This window comes from Chiloscyllium plagiosum, unplaced genomic scaffold (genome assembly GCF_037043375.1).
Source record: "Chiloscyllium plagiosum isolate Xiang-an unplaced genomic scaffold, Cpla_swu_hap1 HiC_scaffold_1, whole genome shotgun sequence".
In the NCBI taxonomy this organism is placed as follows: Eukaryota; Metazoa; Chordata; class Chondrichthyes; order Orectolobiformes; family Hemiscylliidae; genus Chiloscyllium; species Chiloscyllium plagiosum.
The window spans coordinates 145,484,670-145,508,197 of record NW_028270139.1 but is presented as its reverse complement, the minus strand read 5'-3'; positions in this window follow the sequence as shown (position 1 = coordinate 145,508,197).

The following is a 23,528-nucleotide window of genomic DNA, read 5'->3' as shown; positions in this document are numbered from 1 at the left end:
TTCTGAGTGGCTTTCCCCTTATTCTGAGACTTTATCCCCTGTTTCTTGACACCCCTCCACAGTATTTAACAGACCAAACAACACCACCAGATATCACATTGATATAATCCCAGGCTAATGGTAATACTGGACAACTCAGATCCCAGCAACATTCCCTCTAAACTCCATTGCTGTGTAGCTGCTGGGAAGCTCAGGACTCATCAAGCAGCATGCTGATCAATAGTTTCCACTTCCAGAAACCATTGACATGCACAGATCTCAGAATTCCACACAACAGCAAGAAACATAACAGAGAATGGCATATCCCAGTTTGAAATCTGGTTTCCTGGATTGTCTTTTTTAATGAAATGAAGATGAAATGGAATAAACCAAACTGTTTACATATGCGATCAATGATTTTGAAATATGTCTAAGATACTACCCCATTAATCCCAACAACACTCTCTTAGAGTACTCAAATAACAGATAGAAAATTCCCTTCTCTATCACATATAGGGTTTAAGTTAACAGATGCTTCAATTCCTGGTCCTAAAAATCGGATGGCCTCTGACATGAGCATGAACTTTCTCAAGTTCAAATAACCTCTTTAGGGTTTCAATCACACACGTTTACTCTGGAACTTTAAAAATAAATGTCTTACACTAAGCCAACCTTTTTTAAATGGTTCTCAAACAGTTCCTTTTCTCAGAAGCTACTGGTTTACAAATTCAACTTCAATCAAGACTTCCATAGCACAGTGGCTCAGTGAATAGCACTACTGCTTTATAGTACCAGGAATGCTGTATTCCAGCCACGGGTGACTGCCTGTGCAGTGTTTGCACATTCTCCTCATGTCTGCTCTGGTTTCCTCCCACTGCCTAAAGATGTGTAGGTTACAAGGATTGACTGCAGTGTTCAGGGATGTGCAGGCTAGGTGGATTAGTCATGGGAAATATGGGGTAGGTCTGGGCGGGATGGCCTTCGAAGGGGTGATATAGACTTGATGGGCTGACTGGCCTGTTTCCACACTGTAGGGATTCTATGGAAACTGACACTCAAAAGCTCTTTTTTTCTCTGAAACTAGTGTTTGCCCTAATCCAAAAGAAAACAAAATCAATCTTCTAAACTGAAAGCCTAATGCAGAATTGTTTCCTGTGTTTACTCTCGCAATGAATTCAGATTCTATTTACTCACTGTGTAAAAACATTTTCTCCATGTTGCCTTTGCTTCTGTTGAGAAGTACCTTCACTTAGGGTCATTTGGTTCCCAATCATTCTTGCAAAGGCAACATTTTCTCCCCTGCCTGGTCAACTGGGACGCTCAGGATTTTGAACACCTCCATCACATTTCCTTTCAACTAAGTAGAAAGGTCCTAGCTTTTCCAACATGTCCCTGCAAATACATTTATCATCGGTACCATCTTTTTAAATCTCTTCCCTACCCTACTCTAACCTTCACATCCTCCCTAAAACATAGAACTCAGAGGGAGAAACCATATTCCAGTTCAGACTGAACCAACATCTTATGAAGGTCCATCATAACCTCTTTACTATTGTCTTCAATTCATCTAAACACAAAGACCAGGATTCAGTTTGACTTTTTAACAACTTTCTTAACCTGCCCTGATACCGACAACGACTTGGCCACAATCACTCTCAGATCTCTTTGCTTCTGCACTCTTTTTGAAATATTGTCTTTTATTTTATATTGCCTTTCATCATTCTTCCAACCAAAATGTACCACTCTGCATGAAAGTTCGTTGCCACATGTTCATCTATTTTTTTTTCCTCTGAATCTCCTGTTTATTTTTTTTTATTTTATTAAACAAATTACAAAAACAGTTTACAACAAACAGTTACATTTACAGCTGCATACAAGAGACAGCAATTTTACAAGGGAGAGGAGCAGCAAAACATGTTCATCTATTCCACCAGCCTATCTTTTCCTATTGGTCGATCATTATCTTCCTCACTGAGTACAACACTCTTTGGATCTGGAAAATAGCCATTCAGTCCTGTTTCTATAACTCAGCCAACTTCATGTCCATGTTGGTATTGACCCTTTTATTCTGCAGGCGTCAACTTATGAAGTCAAGCTTGTTTAAAGGCACATTGTCAGTTTGCATTTGTGTGTCCATGTATATCACATTAAATGCATTTGCCTCACCAATGCTTTTTATTACCTTATCAAAAAATGTAATCAAATTAGCTGAACACAGTTTGCCATGATCAAATCCATGGTGATTTTCCTGAATGAGTCTAAATTTGTCAAAGTGACTTTTCATTCTGCCTTAGTTTATCATTTCTAAATATTTTCACACCACCAGGGTTAAACTGATGACTGTAGTTGATGTGTTTATCTTTACACACTTTTTTGAAACAAGTGTGTAACTTTTGCAATATGAAACAAGCTTCTTTTTAATTTCAAAGATATTCTATATATGTATATAACATATATATATGTAAATAGCTACTAAAGCAGTTTGGTTCTGCGCGATGGAATTTGAAGAAAACAAAACAAACGATGGAGTTGGATTCTATTCAATAAACAAGCCAAAGGCAACTCTTAAAAGCAAATTACTGATAAAGGGTCAGTTAGACTTGAAATGTCAGCTCTTTTCTCTCCTTACAGATGCTGCCAGACCTGCTGAGATTTTCCAGCATTTCTCTTTTGGTTTCAAAGGCATCTCTTACTTGTGTCAGATTATATTTACGTAAGGTTGAAGTACTGGGATGGTCCAATAACTGAACGGACTCCCTTTACCTTCAGCAGAAAGATCTCAGACCCGTGGCCTTTCCCCACTGCATCTTGATGTTGACAAAAGCCTCCCATTAAAGGAATATTGGAAACTTATAGATAGTTTGTTCGCAACTTCGAACCTTAATCTCCCTCAGTTTCCTCAGGTGTACTCCATCTCCACATGGTGACCGATCAAATTTAGAAGTCACATGACACCAGGTTATTGTATAATAAGTTTATTTAAAATCACAAGCTTTTGAAACGCTGTTCCTTCGTCATATGAAGTCACTTCACCTGACAAAGGAGCAGCGTTCCCAAAGTTTGTGATTTCAAATAAAACTGTTGGACTATAACCTAGTGTCATGTGACTTCTGACCTCGCCCATCCCAGTCCAACACTAGCACCTACACATCATGATCAATTTTAAGTACAGCCAGTCCTTTAAATGCCTCCAGAAGTTGCTGGAAAAACCCAGCATGTCCGGCAGCATTTGTGGAGAGAGGGAGTTAATGCTTTGGTTCCAGTCTCGCTTCTTCAGAATGAAGTGTAACCTCAAAAAGATTGGTGTGTGTGCTGAAGGTGGGGTGGGGGAACGAGGAGGATTAAACAATAGGTGGAGATGGAGACCAGAGAGAGAGAGAGCGGCACGGTGGGCGACATGGTGGCACAGTGGTTAGCACTGCTGCCTCACAGCGCCAGAGACCCGGGTTCAATTCCCGCCTCAAGCGACTGACTGTGTGGAGTTTGCACGTTCTCCCCGTGTCTGCGTGGGTTTCCTCCGGGTGCTCCGGTTTCCTCCCATAGTCCAAAGATGTGCAGGTCAGGTGAATTGGACTTGCTAAATTGTCCGTAGTGTTAGGTAAGGGGTAAATGTAGGGGTATGGGTGGGTTGCGCTTCGGCGGGGCGGTGTGGACTTGTTGGGCCGAAGGGCCTGTTTCCACACTGTAAGTAATCTAATCTAATCTAAAAGGGCAGGTGGGCCGACAAAGGAATAGGTAAAAGTCAGCTTGGGCGAATCAATCGTTGCTAATGGGGTCAGTTAGTGGCTAACGTGGGTTGTTTGTGGCAGCAGTCCTGTGATGACAAGTTGTTGTGTGTGGGGGTTGGGTTAACAACATGGAAAAAGATGTTCAGGCCCTAAACTTGTTGAACTTGATATTGAGACCAGAAGCTGTACAGTTCCCAAGTGGAAAATCAAATACTGTTCTTACAGCTTGTACTGAGCTCTGCAGCAAGCCTGAAACAGAGATTAGATTACTTACAGTGTGGAAACAGGCCCTTCAGCCCAACAAGTCCACACCGACCCTCGGAAGAGCAACCCACCCCACTACACCTAACACTACGGGCAATTTAGCATGGCCAATTCACCTAACCTGCACATTTTTGGACTGTGGGAGGAAACCGGAGCAAACCCACACAGACACAGGGAGAAAGTGCAAACTCCACACAGACAATTGCCTGAGGCAGGAGTTGAACCCAGGTCTCTGGCGCTGTGAGGCAGCAGTGCTAACCACTGTGCCACCGTGCTGCCCAAACATTGGCCAGGGAACAGGGTGGGGTGTCAAAGTAACAGGCAACTGGAAGCTCAGGGTCTTTTTTGTGAATAGAATATAAATGTTCTGTGAAGCAGTCACCGAGTCTGTGTTTTGTTTCCCCAATGTAGAGGAGACCACATTGTCAGCAGAGAGTGCAGTTGACTAGATTGAGGGAAGTGCAGGTAAAATGCTATTTCACCATGGATACTGAGGAGGGAGGAAGTATACAGGCAGATTTTTCACCTTCTTTGGTTTCAGGGGAAGGTGCTATGAGCTGTTGGGAATTGTCAGGAGTGAAGTAAGAGTGGACCAGAGTGTCCCAGAGGGAACGGTCCTTGTGGAAGGCTGACAAGGAGGATAAGGGAATATGTGTCTTTTGGTGGCATCCCACAGGCGGTGGCGGACATGGCAGCTGATGACCCTCTGGATGGGGATACTGGTGGGAAGGCAGGTAAGGTCAAGAAGGGTTGATTTCAAAGCTCCTTGGATGCTGCCTGAACTGCTGTGCTCTTCCAGCACCACTAATCCAGAATCAAGAAGGGTCATGTCATTCTTGTGGGAGGGAAGAGAGTGGGTGAAGACGGAAGTGCAAGAGATGGGTCAGACCTGGCTGAGGACCTGTCAACTACAGTGCTGGGAAATCCTCAGTTGAGAAAGAAGATTGACATTTCAGAAGCTCCCTTGTTGAAGCTGGCATCATCCAAACAGATGTGACGGAGACAGAGAAACTGGGAGAATGGATTAGAGTCTTTACACGAAGCAAGGTGTGAGGGTGTAAAATCCAGGTAACTGTGGGAGTTGGTGGGTTTGTTCTGATTATTGTATTGGCTACAACTTATCCGCAGAAATGGAAACAGAGATGTCCAGGAAGGAAAGAAGGAGTCAGAGATGGACCAGGTGAAGGTGAGAGTAGAATGGAAATTGATAAACTTTTCCAATTCTGGACTAGAGAGGGAAGTAGCACTGATGATGTCATTGATGTGTCAGAGAACAATTTGTGGGTGGGGGCCAGAGTAGAACTGGAATAAGAAACATTCCATGTACTTCATAAAGAGACAGGCAAAACTGAGGGAATCCATGACCACATCTTTGACCTTTGAAGAAAGTGGGAGGAGTTAATGGAGAAGTTGTTCAGAGTGAGGACAAGCTCAGCAAGGTGAAGGACGGTAGTGGTGGATGGGGACGGTTCAGGCCTATTTATCAGGAAGAAGCGGAGAGCCCTGAGACCATCCTGATGGGGGGGATGGACGTGTAAATGGACTGCACACCCATGGTGAAGAAGGGGTGGCTGGAGGCCGTCAGCTGGAAATTCTGAAACTGGTGTACAACATCAGCAGAATTATGAATGTTAGTGAGAAGAGAATGGACAAGGGGAGATCAAACCGAGGTAGGAAGAGATGAGTTCTGTGCAGCAGGAACAGGAAGAGACAATGGGTCTCCCTGGGTAGCCCTGTCTGTGGATTCAGAAAAGAGGTTGAAGCAGGCTGTGTGGGGCTGGGGGACTATAAGCTTGGATGTAGTGGTGGGGAGATTCCCAGATGAAATCAAGTTTGCGATCATTGTGGACACAATAGTCTGGTGTTCCATGGTGGAGTCATGGTCCAGGGGAGATAGGAAGGTATCTGTGAGCTGACATTTAGCCTTTGCAATGTAGACATCAGTCTGCCAGACAGCAACAGCACCACCCTTGTTGGCAGGCCAAAGCAAGGGTTGGATCCTCAGTTCTTTTGATTTTTTTTCTTTTAATGCCTTCTCTTGGTTGACAATTCAATGTAACGACTGAAAAACTTGAATTGTTACATCTATGGCAATATCTTTCTTCCTTGGCAAAGACCACTACAAATTTCTAATTTAATACCACAGCAAATCTCTTTCTATGCAAGTGTATACATTTTGGTCCCTAATCAGACCCATCTCTCCTCTCATTCCCCTTGGCTAACATTGTTTTGAAAATATTAAGTGAACAAGTAACAACCACATAAAGGGTCATTGTAACAAAAACCAAATCCTCAAAAGAAATTTACCTAAATTTGTATTAAAGTTTGATTGTCGGGAGAGATTATATACTCCAGCCTTAACAGTGCAGGCCAATAGGTAGCAGGCATCAAGGATGGCAGTGGATCACATGTGCTCCCTCTTCAGGCACTGATACAACTACGCAGAGTGACAGGCAGTCAGGGTCATAATGACCCCCTCCAAAGTTCACTGCTTGGATCTGCTGGTGGCTATCTTTGCCCAACATTACAATGAGTTCCTCTGACTCGTCTGCCCCTTCCACACTGGTGACCAGAGTTTACATGGGAATCATCTTCACAGAAGACATTTGGTAAAATGTTTCCAGTTTTGTTTCCACTCGTTGCGAGGTATACTTGCTGCTTTATGCACAGCATACCATATTATAAATAGGACCAACCTCACGTTCCTCAAGCATGGGGCAAAAATTGAGAGCGAGAAATGATCAAGACAAGCATTGCCTAAAAAATAGTAAGAGCATTTTGATGTGATGATGCAATGAGATACTTCACATGACCTGGGGTGTTTACAGGCCATGCTCTGCTGACTGTGCCGTGGTTCAAATCCCTTGTCCTTCTTGATATAACTCAGTAACAAATGTAAGGAATGCATGAGACAGATCAGTGACCTCTCACTTATTTCAGAGTTGTTGCTTCAATTGCAAGCGCCTCATATTTAATCTCTACTGCCAAGAGAATTTAAACTATTTACACGCAGATGCACATATGCTTGATCTTGTGAACAAAAAGATGGACAAAAGTAAACAATGATTAATGAGATTTCCCAGAGAATTTTCAAGTAAGTTAAATAGTTTTATTCCTCTCACCCTACAGTGAAACAAATATTTTCAAGCATAAGTTCCCTTCTCTGCAATTAACATTTTTGGATGTGTTGTGTGACATCAATGAATCATCATTCTTGTCTACACATCCTTTTAAAGGATGTTTGCTAACACAGTCCGGCCTATGAGCTGGAATGTCATGGCTTCCTGTCCAAATCCTGGGAAGTGAGTGTATGTTCCAGGCTGACACACATTTGAAGGACTGAGTGCTGCACTGTAAGAAGCACCTTTTCTCAGGTGAAGTGTTAAAATGAGGTCCTCACTGGTCTCTTGGATGTTGGAGAAGATTATCTTGAAGAAGAACTGAAAAAGTTTCCCTTGTGCTTTGGCCAATATTGATCCCTCCTTCAACATCAATGGATGAGGGAATCACAATCACATTGCTGCCTATGGGAACTTGCTACTTCATGAGGAGAGGTCGCAATGGAAAAAGAAGCAACTTTATTGGCTGGAATGTGCCTTTGGACATCGGGGTGGTGACAAGCACTATCGAAATTAAAGTCTTTCTTTTTAAGTCACAGACAAAAATTACATTGAGGTGAGGGCCAGCACGATGGCTCAGTGGTTAGCACTGCTGCCTCACAGTGCTAGGGACTGATTCCAGTTTGATTCCAGCCTCAGGTGACTGTCTATGTGGAGTTTATATGTTCACCTTGTCTCTGCGTGGATTTCCTCCAACTGCTCTGGTTTCCTCCCACAGGCCACAGATGTGCAAGTTAGGTGAATTGGCTATGCTAAATTTCCCATAGTGTTAGGTGTATTAGTCAGGGGGAAATGGGTCTTGGTGGATTAATCTTCAGAGGGTCGGTGTGGGCTGGTTGGGCCGAAGGGCCTGTTTCCACACTGTAAGGAATCTAATCTAAATATGTAACATAGATTATAAATGCACAAGGGTTTGGGAGTTGGGAGAGTCGGTTTCTATGGGGTTTTCTCATTTCACTACTATACCTCTGGTGGAGGAGCATCAAAAATCCTAAACATACATAGGACATAGAACATTACAGCCCAGTACAGGCCCTTCGGCCTCCAAGCTGTGCTGACCTGTGAAACCAAACTGAAGCCCATCTAACCTACACTATTCCATTATCATGATTTGAGCTATAGAGAGAGGTTGAATAGGCTGGGGCTTTTTTCCCTGGAGCATCAGAGGCTGAACGGTGATCTTATTGAGGCTTATAAAATCATGGGGGGCATGGATAGGTTAAGTAGACAAAGTCTCTTCCCTGGGGTGGGAGAGTCCAGAACTAGAGGGCATAGGTTTAGGGTGAGAGGGGAAAGATATAAAAGAGACCTGAGGGGCAACGTTTTCAGAGGATGGTATGTGTATGGAGTCTACTACTGTTGTAGGCAGGGCGTTCCATGCCCCTACTACTCTCTGAGTAAAGAAAATACCTCTGACATGGTAGTAGGGGGGACGCAGGAAGTATTAGTAGCAAGGACATCTTAGGATCCCTTCTTTTAGCAGTGCCAGGTACCATTATCAGGCACCAAAAGCCTTAGAATATAGAACAGAGGACATTACAGCACAGTATGGGCTTTTGGCCCTCGATGTTGCGCCAACCTTTGAAATCAATCTGAAGCCCATCTAACCTTCACTATTCTATTTTCATCCATGTGTTTATCCAATGATCATTTAAATGCCCTTAAACTTGGCGAGTCTACTACTGTTGCAGGCAGGGTGTTCCACACCCCTACTACTCCCTGAGTAAAGAAACCACCTCTAACGTCTGTCCTATATCTATCACCTCTCAATTTAAAGCTACGCCCCCTCATGCTAGCCATCACCATCCAAGGAAAGAGGCTCTAAATGTCCACCCTATCGAATCCTCTGATCATCTTGTATGTTTCTATTAAGTCACCTCTCAACCTTCTTCCCTCTATGAAAACAGTTTCAAGTCCCTCAGCCTTTCCACATCAGGCCTTCCCTCCATTCCAGGCAACATCCTGATAAATCTCCTCTGCACTCTTTCCAGTGCTTCCATGTCCTTCCTATAATGCAGTGACCAGAACTGTACGCATACTATCAATAAAAGCTAACACAATGTACACTCTCTTAACAACCCGATCAACCTGGGTGGCAACTTTCAGGGATCTATGCATATGGACACCAAGATCTCTCTGCTCATCCACACTACCGAGAATCTTAACATTAACCCAGTCCTCTATATTCCTGTTACTCCTTCGAAAGTGAATCACCTCACCCTTTTCTGCATTAAACTCCATTTGTTTAGCCCAGCTCTGCAGCTTATCTATGTTCCTCTGTAACCTGCAACATTCTTCTGCGTAGTCCATAGCATCACCGACTTCATTGTTATCTGCAAATTTACTAATGCATCCTTCTACACTCTCATCCAGGTCATTTATAAAAATGACCAACAGCAGTGGCCCCAGAACAGATCCTTGTGATACACCACTGGCAACTGAACACCAAGATAACATACTCTGTCTTCTTACAGTTAGCCAATTTCTGATCCAAACTGCTAAATCACACTCAATCCCATATTTTCTGCACTAGCATACCATGGGGAACCTTTTCAAATGCTTTACTGAAATCCATACACACCACATCAACCACTTTACCCTCATCCACCAGTTTGATCACCTTCTCAAAGAACTCACTAAGGTTTGTGAGGCGCACTTACCCTTCACAAAACTGTGGTGACTATCCCTAATCCAATTATTCCTCTCTAGATGATGATAAATCCTACCTCTTATAACCTTTTCCAACACTTTACCCACAACTGAAGTAAGGCTCACTGGTCTATAATTACCAGGGTTGTCTCTACTCCCCTTTTTGAACAAGGTAACAACATTTGCTATCCTCCAGTGTTCTGGCACTATTCCTGTAGACAATGATGACATAAGATCAAAGCCAAAGGCTCTGCAATCTCCTCCCTTGCTTCTCACAGAATCCGAGGATATATCCCATCCGGCTCAGGGGACTGATTAATTTTCATGCTTTCCAGAATTGCGGACACCTCCTCCTTATGAATCTCAATCCTGTTTAGTCTAGTAGCCTGTATCTCAGTATTCTCCTCAATAACATTATCTTTTTCCTGTGTGCATACTAACGAAAAATATTCATTTAGCACCTTTCCTATCTCCTCAGACTCCACGCGCATACTTCCCACTACTGACTTTGACTGGTGTTCGTCATTCTTTTATTCCTGACATAACTATGGAAAATTTTAGAGATTTCCTTGATCCTCCCTGCCAAAGACTTCTCATGTCCCCTCCTGGCTCTTCTTCACTCTCTCTTTAGGTCTTTCCTGGCTAACTTGTAACTCTCAAGCGCCCTAACTGAGCCTTCATGTCTCATCCTAACATAAGCCTCCTTTTTCCTCTTGACAAGAGATTCAACTTCTTTAGTAAACCACGGTTCCCTTGCTCGACCATTTCCTTCCTGCCTGACATGTGCATATGTATCAAGGACACACAGTAGCTGTTCCTTGAACAAGCTCCACATTTCAATTGTGCCCATCCCCTGCAGTTTCCATCCCCATCCTATGCATCCTAAATCTTGCCAAATTGCATCATAGTTGCCTTTTTCCCTCAACTATAACTCTTGCTTTGTGGTATATATCTATCCCTTTCCATTTCTAAAGTAAACGTAGCCTCATTGTGGTCACTATTACCAAAGTGCTCACCTACCTCCACCTGTTATGGTACATTACCCAGTATCAAATCCAATGTGGCCTCGCCTCTTGTTGGCCTACAGTGTCAGGAAACCCTCCTGCACACATTGCACAAAAACTGATCCATCTAAAGTACTTGAACTATAGCATTTCCAGTCAACATTTGGAAAGTTAAAGGCCCTCATAACAAATACTCTGTTACTTGTTCAACTGCTTTCTGCCCCTATTCCACACCTTAGGCAACAAACCAATGATAACAACTCTGTTTGTTCTAGCTCTAAGCTTCCACCATAGCTCCTTGAATGTCTGCCTTCTAACCCCATCCCTTTTCCTACCTATGTCGTTGGTGCCTATGTGGGCCTTGACTTTGGGCTGCTCCCCCTCCCCCTTATGGCAACTTAGTCAAATAGGAATGACAGTGGGTCATTCAGTCCTTTTAATCAATCCTGTCATTCACTTAGATCTTTACAGATTTGTACCTTAACAGCACTCAATAGCCTTATTCCAATAACCTTGCCTAAAATTAATATCAGTTTCATTGTCAAATTAATTTACCTGGCAGACATCTTGGGGTAAATGGTTCAGTTCTTTTTTATTACTAATTGTTTGAAGAAATACTTTTTGACATCCCCTCTGAACAGTCCTCACCTTGAGCTTTAAGGTGATGCCTCTTTGTTCAGGATTTCCTCACCAGAGAAAATATCTTATTTATATCTAACCAACAAACTCTGCAGATGAAGCATCTGGATGGGTATATGAATAGGGAGGGTTTGGAGGGATATGGGCCAGTTGCTGGCAGGTGGGACTAGAATAATTTGGGATATCTGGTACGGACGAGTTGGACCGAAGGGTCTGTTTCCATGCTATACATCTTGATGACTCTATGAACTTAAACACATTAACTAAATTGCTCCTTAACCTTCTATGTTCAAACTAACATTTGAGAGAAGAAATACGAGCCTGTCAGGTGAGGTCAGAGTGACAGCTCTTGAAACAAGGCCGCATCCAACTGAGCGTAGCATCAAGGAGCCCTAATAAAAATGGAATTATTGGGTATTGAGGCAAACTCTCCGCTGGATGGAACTATACAAGTAGCATTCATTCCTCACAAATGCCAGGCAATGACCATCTCCAATAAGAGGTGATCAAACCTTCACCCCTTGGTATCCAATGGTGTTGCTATCATTGAAACCCCACTATCAACATCCTTGGGGTGACTATTGATCAGAAACTCAACTGGACACACCACACAAACATAATGGCTACAAGAGCAGGTCAGAAGCTAGGAATATGGCACTGAGTAACTCACTTCCTGACTCCCAACGCCTGCCCACCATCTACAAGGCTCAGGTCAGGAGTGTGATGGAATACTTCTAACTTGCCTGGATGAATGCAGTTCCAAAAACACTCAAGAGACTTGACACCATCCTGGCCAAAGCAGCCCGCATGATTGGCAACACATCCATAAGTCGAGAATGTGGTGCTGGGAAAGCACAGCAGGTCTTGCAGCATCCAAAAAGCAGGAAAATTCCTGATGAAGGCCTTATGCCTGAAACGTTGATTCTCCTGCTCATCGGATGCTGCCTGACCTGCTGTGCTTTTCCAGCACCATACTCTTGACTCTGATATCCAGCATCTGCAGTCCTCACTTTCTCCTACCACATCTATAAGCATCCATTCCCTCCACTACCAATGTTCAGTAGCAGCAGTATGTGCAATCTACAAGATGCACTGCAGCAATTCACCAAAGATCCTCAGACAGCACCTTCCTAACCCACAACCGTTTCCATCTAGAAGGACAAGACCTGTTAATACATTGGAACACCACCACCTGCAAGTTCCCTCCAAGCCACTCACCATCCTCATTTGGAAATGTATTGCTGCTCCTTCACAGTCACTGGGTCAAAATCCTGGAACTGCTCCCAAAGGCAATGTAGGTCAACGTACAACACACGGACTGCAGCAGTTCTCAGAGGCAGCTCCCCACCACCTTCTCAAGGGCAACTGGGGAAAGCAATAAGTTGCCAGCCAGCAATGCCCATGAGTGAATTAAATTCAAAGAAAAATTGAGGCAAATCTGCAGAGTACTACACAAGCGAGTTTCCCCCATAATTTGGCACTTGAGCTGTTCTGCTTCACAAACTCTATTTGGAATTTCCCATTTTCTTCTGCCTTCACTGTTTTTACAAGCTAATCTGATCTCTGTGTGTATACATTCCATTTTTTTATCTTTACAATGTGAGGTATTTTTAACACCACCCACCAATGTCTTTATCATCTTCTATTTCTCAGTTCTGCCCATACTATTTGTCCTGATCTCCTTTACTCCTTTTGTCTAATGCAGTAGGTTGTGTTGCTTGCCAATATTGCAACATCTCCTCCTTCTCCGTTTTTCCTGCCCTTTCTGAAGACCTTTATGATGTGGAATATTTATGTCCCTGTCAGCCGCTGAGTCTCAGTGTCCTCAAGGAATTCCCTGGTTTTACAATCAAATGAATCTCAATGGAAATTCCCTCCATCACTCTGAGGATGCAGCATTTTAATTCCTGTTCAGCCTTCACCATTTTCCTTCGAACTGACACACAATAAAATGTAACGATTTTTGTAAAAGGCCAAGTTTCAGTGGACTTAATAATTCTACAAATCCCTAGACGTGAATCTTCCAAGTTGCTATTGAGGTAGTGTTAGATCTACTTTGAAGAATCTTTGCAGTTCATCCATTCACAAGACTTTGGGTTTATATCTGTGTGTGTTAAGACCCCCAGAAGCTCAGTAAATAAAACCATTACTGAGCTAATCAGGATTTACAGGTGTTGCGTCAGATTTTATAGATTAGTCTGAGTCACACAGTTTACTTAGATTTAAATTTCGCAAGGTGATGTTCTGTCATCTGTGAGAACAATTAAAAGAGGATTTAACATGTGGATAATACTGGCTTATCCAAATAAAATCACTTTTCAAATTGACACCATTTTATTCAGGTAAGGGCCATTGCACTTAGTGCCCTAGACTGTGTTTCCATAAAGATTAGGTTGCGTACAAACTTTTGAAGGACAGAGCTTTTTGTTTTTGCTCTGGTGAAACATTGCAATTTTTGCTGCTACATGCATGAGTCATGTCGATGGCTGGTGATTTAAAAAAAATATTTGTCATCTAATTATCCAGCTGTTCAGGCTAATGTTCTTGGGACATGGATTCAAATCCTACCATAGCAACTGTTGCAAGCTAAAGTCAATTAGTCATTTGGTGGCACAGAAATTGAGTATTTCTGAAAATAGATACATTCTGTGAACATTTCCATTTTGCATTTTTCAGGAAAATTTGCAATACCAACTTAAGGGGAGCAATCAACATTTATATTCTATGAGTGGAAAATGCTGATTGGTTAGAAAATAAATCAAGGTATTGATCTAAGAAAGGAACCAGCGAATGGCAGTTATCAATTTTGAGGAGTTGAAACAGAGTGTGTGAATGTGTGTGTGCGTGTGTGTTTGTGTGTGTGTGCTTGTGTGTGTTTGGGGAGGGTTGTGTGTGTGTGTGTACCAGTATTTGTCACTTCCAGTACAAGCTAGTGTACTACATTGCAAAGCTGACTGAGAACATGTAATCGTTTAACATTCATTGATTATTCATGATTTTCCAGTAAATGTCCAGTTGCACTGCTACAAATTTGGCAATTGCAAGCTGGTAAGGTATGGGTAATTAGATTAGATTACATTACAGTGTGGAAACAGGCCCTTCGGCCCAACAAGTCCACACCGACCCACCGAAGCGCAACCCACCCATACCCCTACATTTACCCCTTACCTAACACTACGGGCAATTTAGCATGGCCAATTCACCTGACTTGCACATCTTTGGACTGTGGGAGGAAACCGGAGCACCCGGAGGAAACCCATGCAGACACGGGGAGAATGTGCAAACTCCACACAGTCAGTCGCCTGAGGCGGGAATTGAACCCGGGTCTACGACACTGTGAGGCAGCAGTGCTAACCACTGTGCCACCGTGCCGCCCACAATATCTTGTGTGACGTGATCTTATGATGGGGGAGGGCGAAATTTATTCATGAAGCAGCTGAAGATGATTAGCCCACAGACACTACACTGAGGAACCTCTGTAGAGACGGCCTGGAGCTGAGAAGACTGACCTCAAAGAACCACATCTTCCTATGTGTCAGGTCTTGACTCCAACAGGAGAAAGTGAAGACTGTAGATGCAGGAACTCAGAGTCAAAAGGTGTGGTGCTGGAAAAGCACAACAGGTCAGGTAGCATTCGAGGAGAGTTGACGTTTTGAGCATGAGCTCTTCATCAGGACTTGGGGGGAGGGTGCCCAAGGTGACTGAGAAATAAATGGGAGGGTGTGGGGATGGGGGGAAGGTAGCTGGGAATGTGATAGGTAGATGAAGGTGGGGGGGGGGTGATGGTGATAGGTCAGAGAGCAGGGTGGAGCGGATCTGTGGGAAAGAAGATGGACAGTGGGACAGTTGAAGAGGGTGCTGCTGAGTTGACTCTTCAGCTCCTCGGATGCTGCCTGACTGGCTGGCCTTTTCCAATACCACATTTTTCAACTCTTGACTCCCACCAGACAGAGATTTACCCTAATCCCTATTGCAATCAGTTTTGCTTAGGCTCTTTGATGTTACACATCGTCGAATTCTGGAAGGTTGCAATCTGGTGTCAAGGGCTGTCACTCTCACCTCCCCTCTGGAGTTCAGATCTTCTATCCATGTTTGAACCAAAGCTGTAATGAGATCACGAGCTGAGTGGCCCTGGCGGAACCCAAACCGGGCATCACTGAGCGGGTGCTGCTTGCTAGCACTGTTGTCAATCCCTTCCATCACTTTGCTAATGATTGAGAGTAGACCCATATGACATTATTTATCATATTGGATTTGATTTGTCCTGCTTTTTGTGTACAGAACATGCTAGGCAAATTTGCACATTGTCAGGTAAATGCTAATGTTATAGCACTCACGAACTATAGTGAGTCAAGAAAGAAGCTCACTAGTGGGCGGCACGGTGGCACAGTGGTTAGCACTGCTGCCTCACAGCGCCTGAGACCTGGGTTCAATTCCCGCCTCAGGCGACTGACTGTGTGGAGTTTGCACATTCTCCCCGTGTCTGCGTGGGTTTCCTCTGGGTGCTCCGGTTTCCTCCCACAGTCCAAAGATGTGCAGGGTCAGGTGAATTAGCCATGCTAAATTGCCCGTAGTGTTAGGTAAGGGGTAAATGTAGGGGTATTGGGTGGGTTGCGCTTCGGCGGGTCAGTGTGGACTTGTTGGGCCGAAGGGCCTGTTTCCACACTGTAATGTAATGTAATGTAATCTAATCTACCACCCAAGGAGAATTAAGCATGACTAACAAATGATGGTCCAGCCAGTAACATTCATATCCTGTGAAAGAGTAAAGACAGACCAGCTTTCAACTGACTCGTCCATTTGGTGTTGAATTTCACCTGCAGACATCTTTATATTTAGAAGGTGCCAATGCTAGATTATCAGTAATGTATTCCTCTTTTAAGATTTTAACTGAGTATGGAGAGTTTGTATCATTACGCAGTTAGAATCCTGATGTACACAGTTATTGTTTCTTAGGCTTTGAGCAACATTCCCAGACAGTGGGTACAAATTGGATTTGCGAGTTATATCACAGCCTGTTGAAATATTCATTCAGCAGATTAAGTAAAAAAACTAACTAAATGATCAATTTTTAAATAAAGATTTATTCTTGCAAAACGTTCTTCTGTCAAGTTGACATTGGCAGTGAACTGAGTGTATGTGAAGGCTGGAAAAGACTGTGTTAACTGGCTAGCACAGCATAAGGATACACACTGCACAAAATCAAAGCTTTTCAATTTGCACACATCAGAACTGAGACGTTCAAAATCTTTGAAAGGAAAGCAGCAATTTGTAAAGAAAGAGAAGAGGGTACACATTTGTTCAACTATGAACTGCAAACTGTGGAGTTAACTGATTAAATTCAAATTAGGGCTGGTGAGGGATACTGCCTCACCTTGGATGCTGCCTGACCTGCTGCGCTTTTCCAGCAACACATTTTCAGTTCTGATCTCCAGCATCTGCAGTCCTCACTTTCTCCCTGGTGAGGGATAGGCAATATGTGGACATAAAATCATAAATTGCTGTAAAAACCCAGCAAGTCTGATTACATCTATAAAGAGAAAGCAGAATCCAGTGCCTCCTCCAATGTGTGGACAACTTGGCCCAGATCTTGCAATATGGGAAGATTCAGCTAACGTTAGTGGTGAGCTTTGCAACTGACCCTGAGGAAGTACATGTGCACATAATTAATGCGGGAAGTTTAAAGTTCCGATTCCCATGATTGACCACAACCATGCAGACTTCAGCTGTTTGCCATCGTGAAACTTTGGTTTTCACACAGATTTGAATTGAATTGAATTGAATTGAATTGAATTTATTGTCATGTGTACCGAGCCACAGTGAAAGCTTTGTCTTGCAAGCAATACAGGCAGATCATGTAGTTAAGTAGCATAAATAAGTAAAAAAAGGTAACCAGCGGCAAAACTAAAATATGGGTACAGACAAATGTTAAAGGTTTGTGAGTCCATTCAGTATTCTAACAGCAGTAAGGTAGAAACTGTTGTGAAACTGGCTGGTGTGTGTGTTCAGGCTTCTGTAACTTTTCCCCGATGGTAGAGATTGTAGAAATTATTACCAGGGTGGGATGGATCTTTGAGAGTGCTGGTGGCCTTTCCTTGACAGTGTGCCTGGTAAATGGACTCTATAGATGGGAGGTTGGCCTTTGTGATTGTCCGGGCCGAGTTCACCACTCTCTGTAATTGTCTCCGATCTTGAATGGCACAGTTGCCATACCAGGTAGTGATACACTCAGACAGAATGCTCTCGATGGTGTACCTATAAAAGCTGGCGAAGGTGTTCACCGTCATGCCAAATTTCCTCAGCTGTCTGAGGAAGAAGAGATGTTGTTGGGCCTTTGTAACCAGTGCTTCCACATGAAGAGTCCAAGACAGCTTGTTGTGGATGACCACTCGCAGGAGCTTGACACTCACCACTTGTTCCACCTCTGTGTAGGGGGACATGAGTAACATCCCACTGAAAGTCAATAATGAGTTCCTTACAAAAGTCAATGCTTAGTTACTTGTTTTTTTTTTAATTTAAGAGTCCTTATTTATTTAAGAGTCTAACAGGGTAGGTGCAGAAAGTTTCTGTTTCTGATTTCCAGCATCCAGAGTTATTTTGGTTTTTACTGTCTAGTGTTTAACTCACTGCTACATCTCTTCAGGTGTTCTGCTCCTCTCTCTGACAGGACTTCCATTTCCAATCTTTTAAAACTACACAGTGACATCAACAAATTTCATCCCATCATCAATCTCACCATGGACTACTCTCGACTATCTGTCTCATTCTTGGACACATGCGTCTCCATCAAGGATGGACACCTCAGCACCACACTCTACCGCAAACCCACAGACAACCTCACAATGCTACACTTCTCCAGCTTCCACCCAAAACACATTAAAACAGCCATCCCCTATGGACTAGCCCTACGCGTACACTGGATCTGCTCAGATGAGGAGGAATGTGACAGACACCTGGAAGTACTCAGGGATACCCTCACAAGAACAGGGTACGATGCTCAACTCATCGAACGCCAGTTCTGAAGTGCCACAGCAAGGAACCGTAATGACCTCCTCAGGAGACAGACACGTGCTGCAACTGACAGGGTACTCTTCATTGTTCAGTACCTCCCAGGAGCTGAAAAATTACGCCATGTTCTTCATGACCTGCAACACATTATCAATGAGGATGAGCACCAGATGGCCTCCTTCTTTAGAGACCGCAATTTCCCTTCCCACATTGTTAAGGATGCCCTCCAACGCATCTCGTCAACATCCCGCACCTCCACCCTCAGACCCCACCCTCCAACTGTAACAAGGACAGAACGCCTCTGGTGCTCACCTTCCACCCTACCAACCTTCGCATAAACTAAATCATCCGCCGACATTTCCGCCACCTCCAAACAGACCCCACCACCAGGGACATATTTCCCTCCCCACCCCTTTCCACCTTCCGCAAAGACCATTCCCTCTGTGACTACCTGGTCAGGTCCACGCCCCCCTACGACCCACCCTCCCATCCTGGCACCTTCCCCTGCCACCGCAGGAGTTGAAAAACCTGCGCCCACATCTCCTCCCTCACCTCCATCCAAGGCCCTAAAGAAGCCTTCCACATTCATCAAAGTTTTACCTGCACATCCACCAATATCATTTATTGTATCCGTTGCTCCCGATGCGGTCTCCTCTACAGTGCGGAGACTGGATGCCTCCTAGCAGACCGCTTTAGGGAACATCTCCGGGACACCCGCACCAATCAACCACACTGCCCTGTGGCCCAACATTTCAACTCCCCTTCCCACTCTGCCGAGGACATGGAGGTCCTGGTCCTCCTTCACCGCCGCTCCCTCACCACCAGATGCCTGGAGGAAGAACGCCTCATCTTCCGCCTCGGAACACTTCAACCCCAGGGCATCGATGTGGACTTCAACAGGTTCCTCATTTCCCCTTCCCCCACCTCACCCCAGTTTCAAACTTCCAGCTCAGCACTGTCCCCATGACTTGTTCTACCTGCCTATCTTCTTTTCCACCTATCCACTCCACCCTCCTCCCTGACCTATCACCTTCATCCCCTCCCCCACTCACCTATTGTACTCTATGCTACTTTCTCCCCACCCCCCACTCTCCTCTCATTTATCTCTCCACCCTTCAGGCTCTCTGCCTGTATTCCTGATGAAGGGCTTTTGCCCGAAATGTCGATTTTGCTGCACCGCTAATCCAGAACCTAGCCAACATCAGTTCTGCAGAAGTGTTACTGGACCCGGAACATTAACTCTGCTCTCTCTCCAAAGATGCTGCCAGACCTTTTGGGCTTTTATACCAATTACTGTTTTTGTTTCTGATTTCCAACATCGTTTGGGTTTTTTTGTCGATGCAGGAAGGATGTTCCTGATAACCGGGCTGTCCAAAACTGAGGCTGCAGGCTGATCGGTGGTAAAACATTTCAGACTGAGATGAGGAGAAATTTCTTCACTCAAAGGATGGTGAGCCGTTGGAATTCACTGCCACAGAAAGCAGTCGAGGTCAAAACATTGTATTATTTCAAGAATGAGCTGGGTAAAGCACTGGGCCTAAAGAGATCAAAGGATCTGGGGGACAAGTAGGAATAGGCTATTGAGTTGATTGATCAGTCATGATGATATTGATTGCTGGAGCAAGCATAATGGGTCAGTAGTATACTCCTGCCCCTAGTTTCTATGGTAACAAAACAGGGTAACTCTACATCAGCTGCTGTGTCAAAGCACTCCAGTATTTGCAGTAACGTACTGCACCTGCCAACCCCAAATCAATATACACCACCTATCAACCCCAGACAGTGCTCAACCCCTCATATATATCCCCACTATCTGAACCCTGGACAGTATTCATCTCAATGTTGGGGAGGGATTTAATTATTATTGAAATAGGATATGAATAATCATAGACACACAGCCTGAGGACTGTATACGATGATGCCTGCTGGAAAATAAGAGGCTAATTTGAGGCTTTCCCCAATATTCCAGTTTTACAAGGGAACAGTTGGGCGTGCTCCATATTTCAGCCATTGCTGGTGTGAGAAATGCAAGTGAAAACTGTCGATTTGTTTGTAAAATGCACAAAGGTGGAAGTGGAATTACAATTTGATGGTGCATATCACTCTTCAGAAGGTTTAAACCATTCTGAGGGTTAGATAGGGTGGACAGGGACAGCCTTTTTCTAAGTATGGTGATGGCAAGCATGAGGGGGCATAGCTTTAAATTGAGGGGTGATAGATATAGGACAGATGTCAGAGTTAGTTTCTTTACTCAGAGAGTCGTAAGGGTATGGAATGCTTTGCCTGCAACTGTAGTCGATTCGCCAACTTTAAGTACATTTAAGTCGTCATTAGACAGGCATATGGACGTACATGGAATAGTGTCGGTGGGGTGGGCTTCAGATTGGTATGACAGGTCGGTGCAACATCGAGGGCCAAAGGGCCTGTACTGCGCTGCAATGTTCTACTTTCTACGTTCTACGTTCTATTAGTCCACAAAGGGCAAGGGCCCTATGTACCTTTGAGTATTCATAAACTAAAAATACTGTGAGCTCAATTGATAATTTGAAGTTGGTTTCCAGTGTAATTATTACAGTCAGGAGTATTTAACAAATGTTCCCCAATAACACAATCACATTTAGTCTTGGGCACAACAGGCTGAAGCACAGTAGGCAAATCTAGTAATCCACAAATACAGGAGTGGAGAATATCTGCTTGGAAACTCTGCACCCATTTTAGAGCAATAAGTGGCATATTCCATGATTTATTCTTCCTATAGCCACTCTGAAAACTGCTGAGAGAAGGCTTGTGTGAAGGGGAAGTGTGAAGATAGGCTGAAAAGTCACTTGCGGGCTACGATGGCCGATGGGAGAGGGGTATGGGGTAAGTTGCAAGGAGATGACACAAAGATTGGTGGAGTAGCAGAAAGCATAGGGGACTGTCAAATAATACAGGAGAATACAGATAGACTGGAGAGTTGAGCAGAGAAATGGCAGATGGAGTTCAATCCAAGCAAATGTGAGGTGATGCATTTTGGGGAGTCTAATTCTACAGCGAGTTTTACAATAAACTGAAGAGCCTTGGGAAAGGTTGATGAGCAGAGAGATCTGGGAGTTCAGGTCCATTGTACCCTGAAGGTTGCTGCACAGGTGCATATGGTATGCTTGCCTTCATTGGACGGGAAATTGAGTATAAGAGCTGGCAGGTCATGTTAAAATTACACAAGACATTGGCTCGGCTGCATTTAGAATACTGTGTACAGTTCTGGTCGCCACATTACCAAAAGGATGTGGATACTTTGGAGAGGGTGCAGAGAAAGGTTATGGGGATGTTGCCTGGTATGGAAGGTGCTAGCTATGAAAAGAGGTTGAGTAGGTTAGGATTGTTTTCATTAGTAAAAAGGAGATTGAGGGGGGACCTGATTGAGGTCTACAAAATCATGAAGGGTATAGACAGAGTAGATAGAGATAGCTTTTTCCCAAGTTGAAGGATTCAATAACAAGAGGAGATGTGAAAAGTTTAAGTGGGATACACACAGCAAGTACTTTATGCAGAGGATGGAAGTTGTCTGGAATGCGTTGCCAGCAGAGGTGGTAAAGGCAGGCACAGTAAATTCATTTAAGATGCATCTGGACAGATGCATGAGTAGGTGGGGAGCAGAGGGATACAGATGCTTAGGAATTGGCTGTCAGGTTTAAGCAGTGGATTTGGATCAGATCAGGCTTGGAGGGCCAAAGGGCCTGTTCCTGGGCTGTAAATTTTCTTTAGGCAAAAGTGAGGACTGCAGATGCCGGAAATCAGAATCTAGATTAGAGTGGTGCTGGAAAAGCACAGCAGGTCAGGCAGCATCCGAGGAGCAGGAAAATCAACGTTTCAGGCAAATGCCCTTTATTCCTGATGAAGGGCTTCTGCCCGAAATGTCAATTTTCCTACTCCTCAGATGCTGCCTGACCATCTGTGCTTTTCCAGCACCACTCTAACCTAGAGACTGTAAATTTTCTTTGTTCTTTGTTCTTTGAGATAGGGGAGATTTTCAATGAATATTTCTCCTCAATGTTTAGTAAGGAGAGAATCATGGATGCTAAGGAAATAAGGGAAACAAGTGGGGATGTTTTGGACCACATACCAGAGATGAGGTGTTTGCAGCTTTAAATTGCCTAAATCCCTGGACCTGATCAAGTCCATCCTTGGATATCATGGGAAGCTAGGGAAGACATTGCAGTGACCCTTGCAAAGATATCTGCTTCATCTTTAGCCACTGCTGAAGTTTTGAAAAACTGAAGTGTGGCTAATGTTGTTCCATTGTTTAAGAACTGTAGCAAAGTCAAGCCAGAGAACTTCAGGCCAGTGAGCCTGACATCAGTGATAGGCAAGTTGTTGGAAAGGATACTGAGGGACAGAATCAACCAACATCTGGATAGTCAAGGTCTGATTAGAGATAGTCAGCGCAGAAAATCATGTCTGACAAATATTTTAAAGTTTTTCGAAGAGGTAACCAAGAGGATAGAGAGAATAGGGCAATCGATGTTGTCTATATGGACTATAAGGTCCCGCATGGCAGGCTAGTTGTGAAGGTTCACTCACATGGGATTCAGGGAGAACTAGCTAATTTGATTCAAAATTGGCTCAATGATAGGAAGCAGAGAGAGATGGTTGAAGGTTGTTCCTCGGACTGGAGGCCTGTGACTAGTCTTGTGCCAGCGGCACCGGGGCTGGTACCTTAACATTTGTTATTTATATAAATGATCTGGATGTGAATGTACAAGGCATGATTAATAAGTTTGGGGATGTTACAAAATTAGGAGGTATTGTTGAAAGCGAGAAAGGTTATCAAAAATTACAAAGGGATCTTGATCAAATGGTGCAGTGGGCTGAGGATTGACAAATGCAATTCAATACAGACAAGGTATTGCACTGTGGAAGGTCAAACCAAGGCAGCACTTACATAACAAATGGAAAGGTCCTGAGGAGTGTCGTGGAATAGAGGATCCTGGGAGTATAAGTACATAATTCCTTGAAAGCGGCGTCAAAGGTAGACAGGGTGCTGAAGAAGGCATTTAGCATACTGGCCTTCCTTGGCTGAGGCATTGCATATAGGAGTTGGGACATTATGTTACAGTTGCATAAGCCATTGGTGGGATCACACTTGGAATATTGTG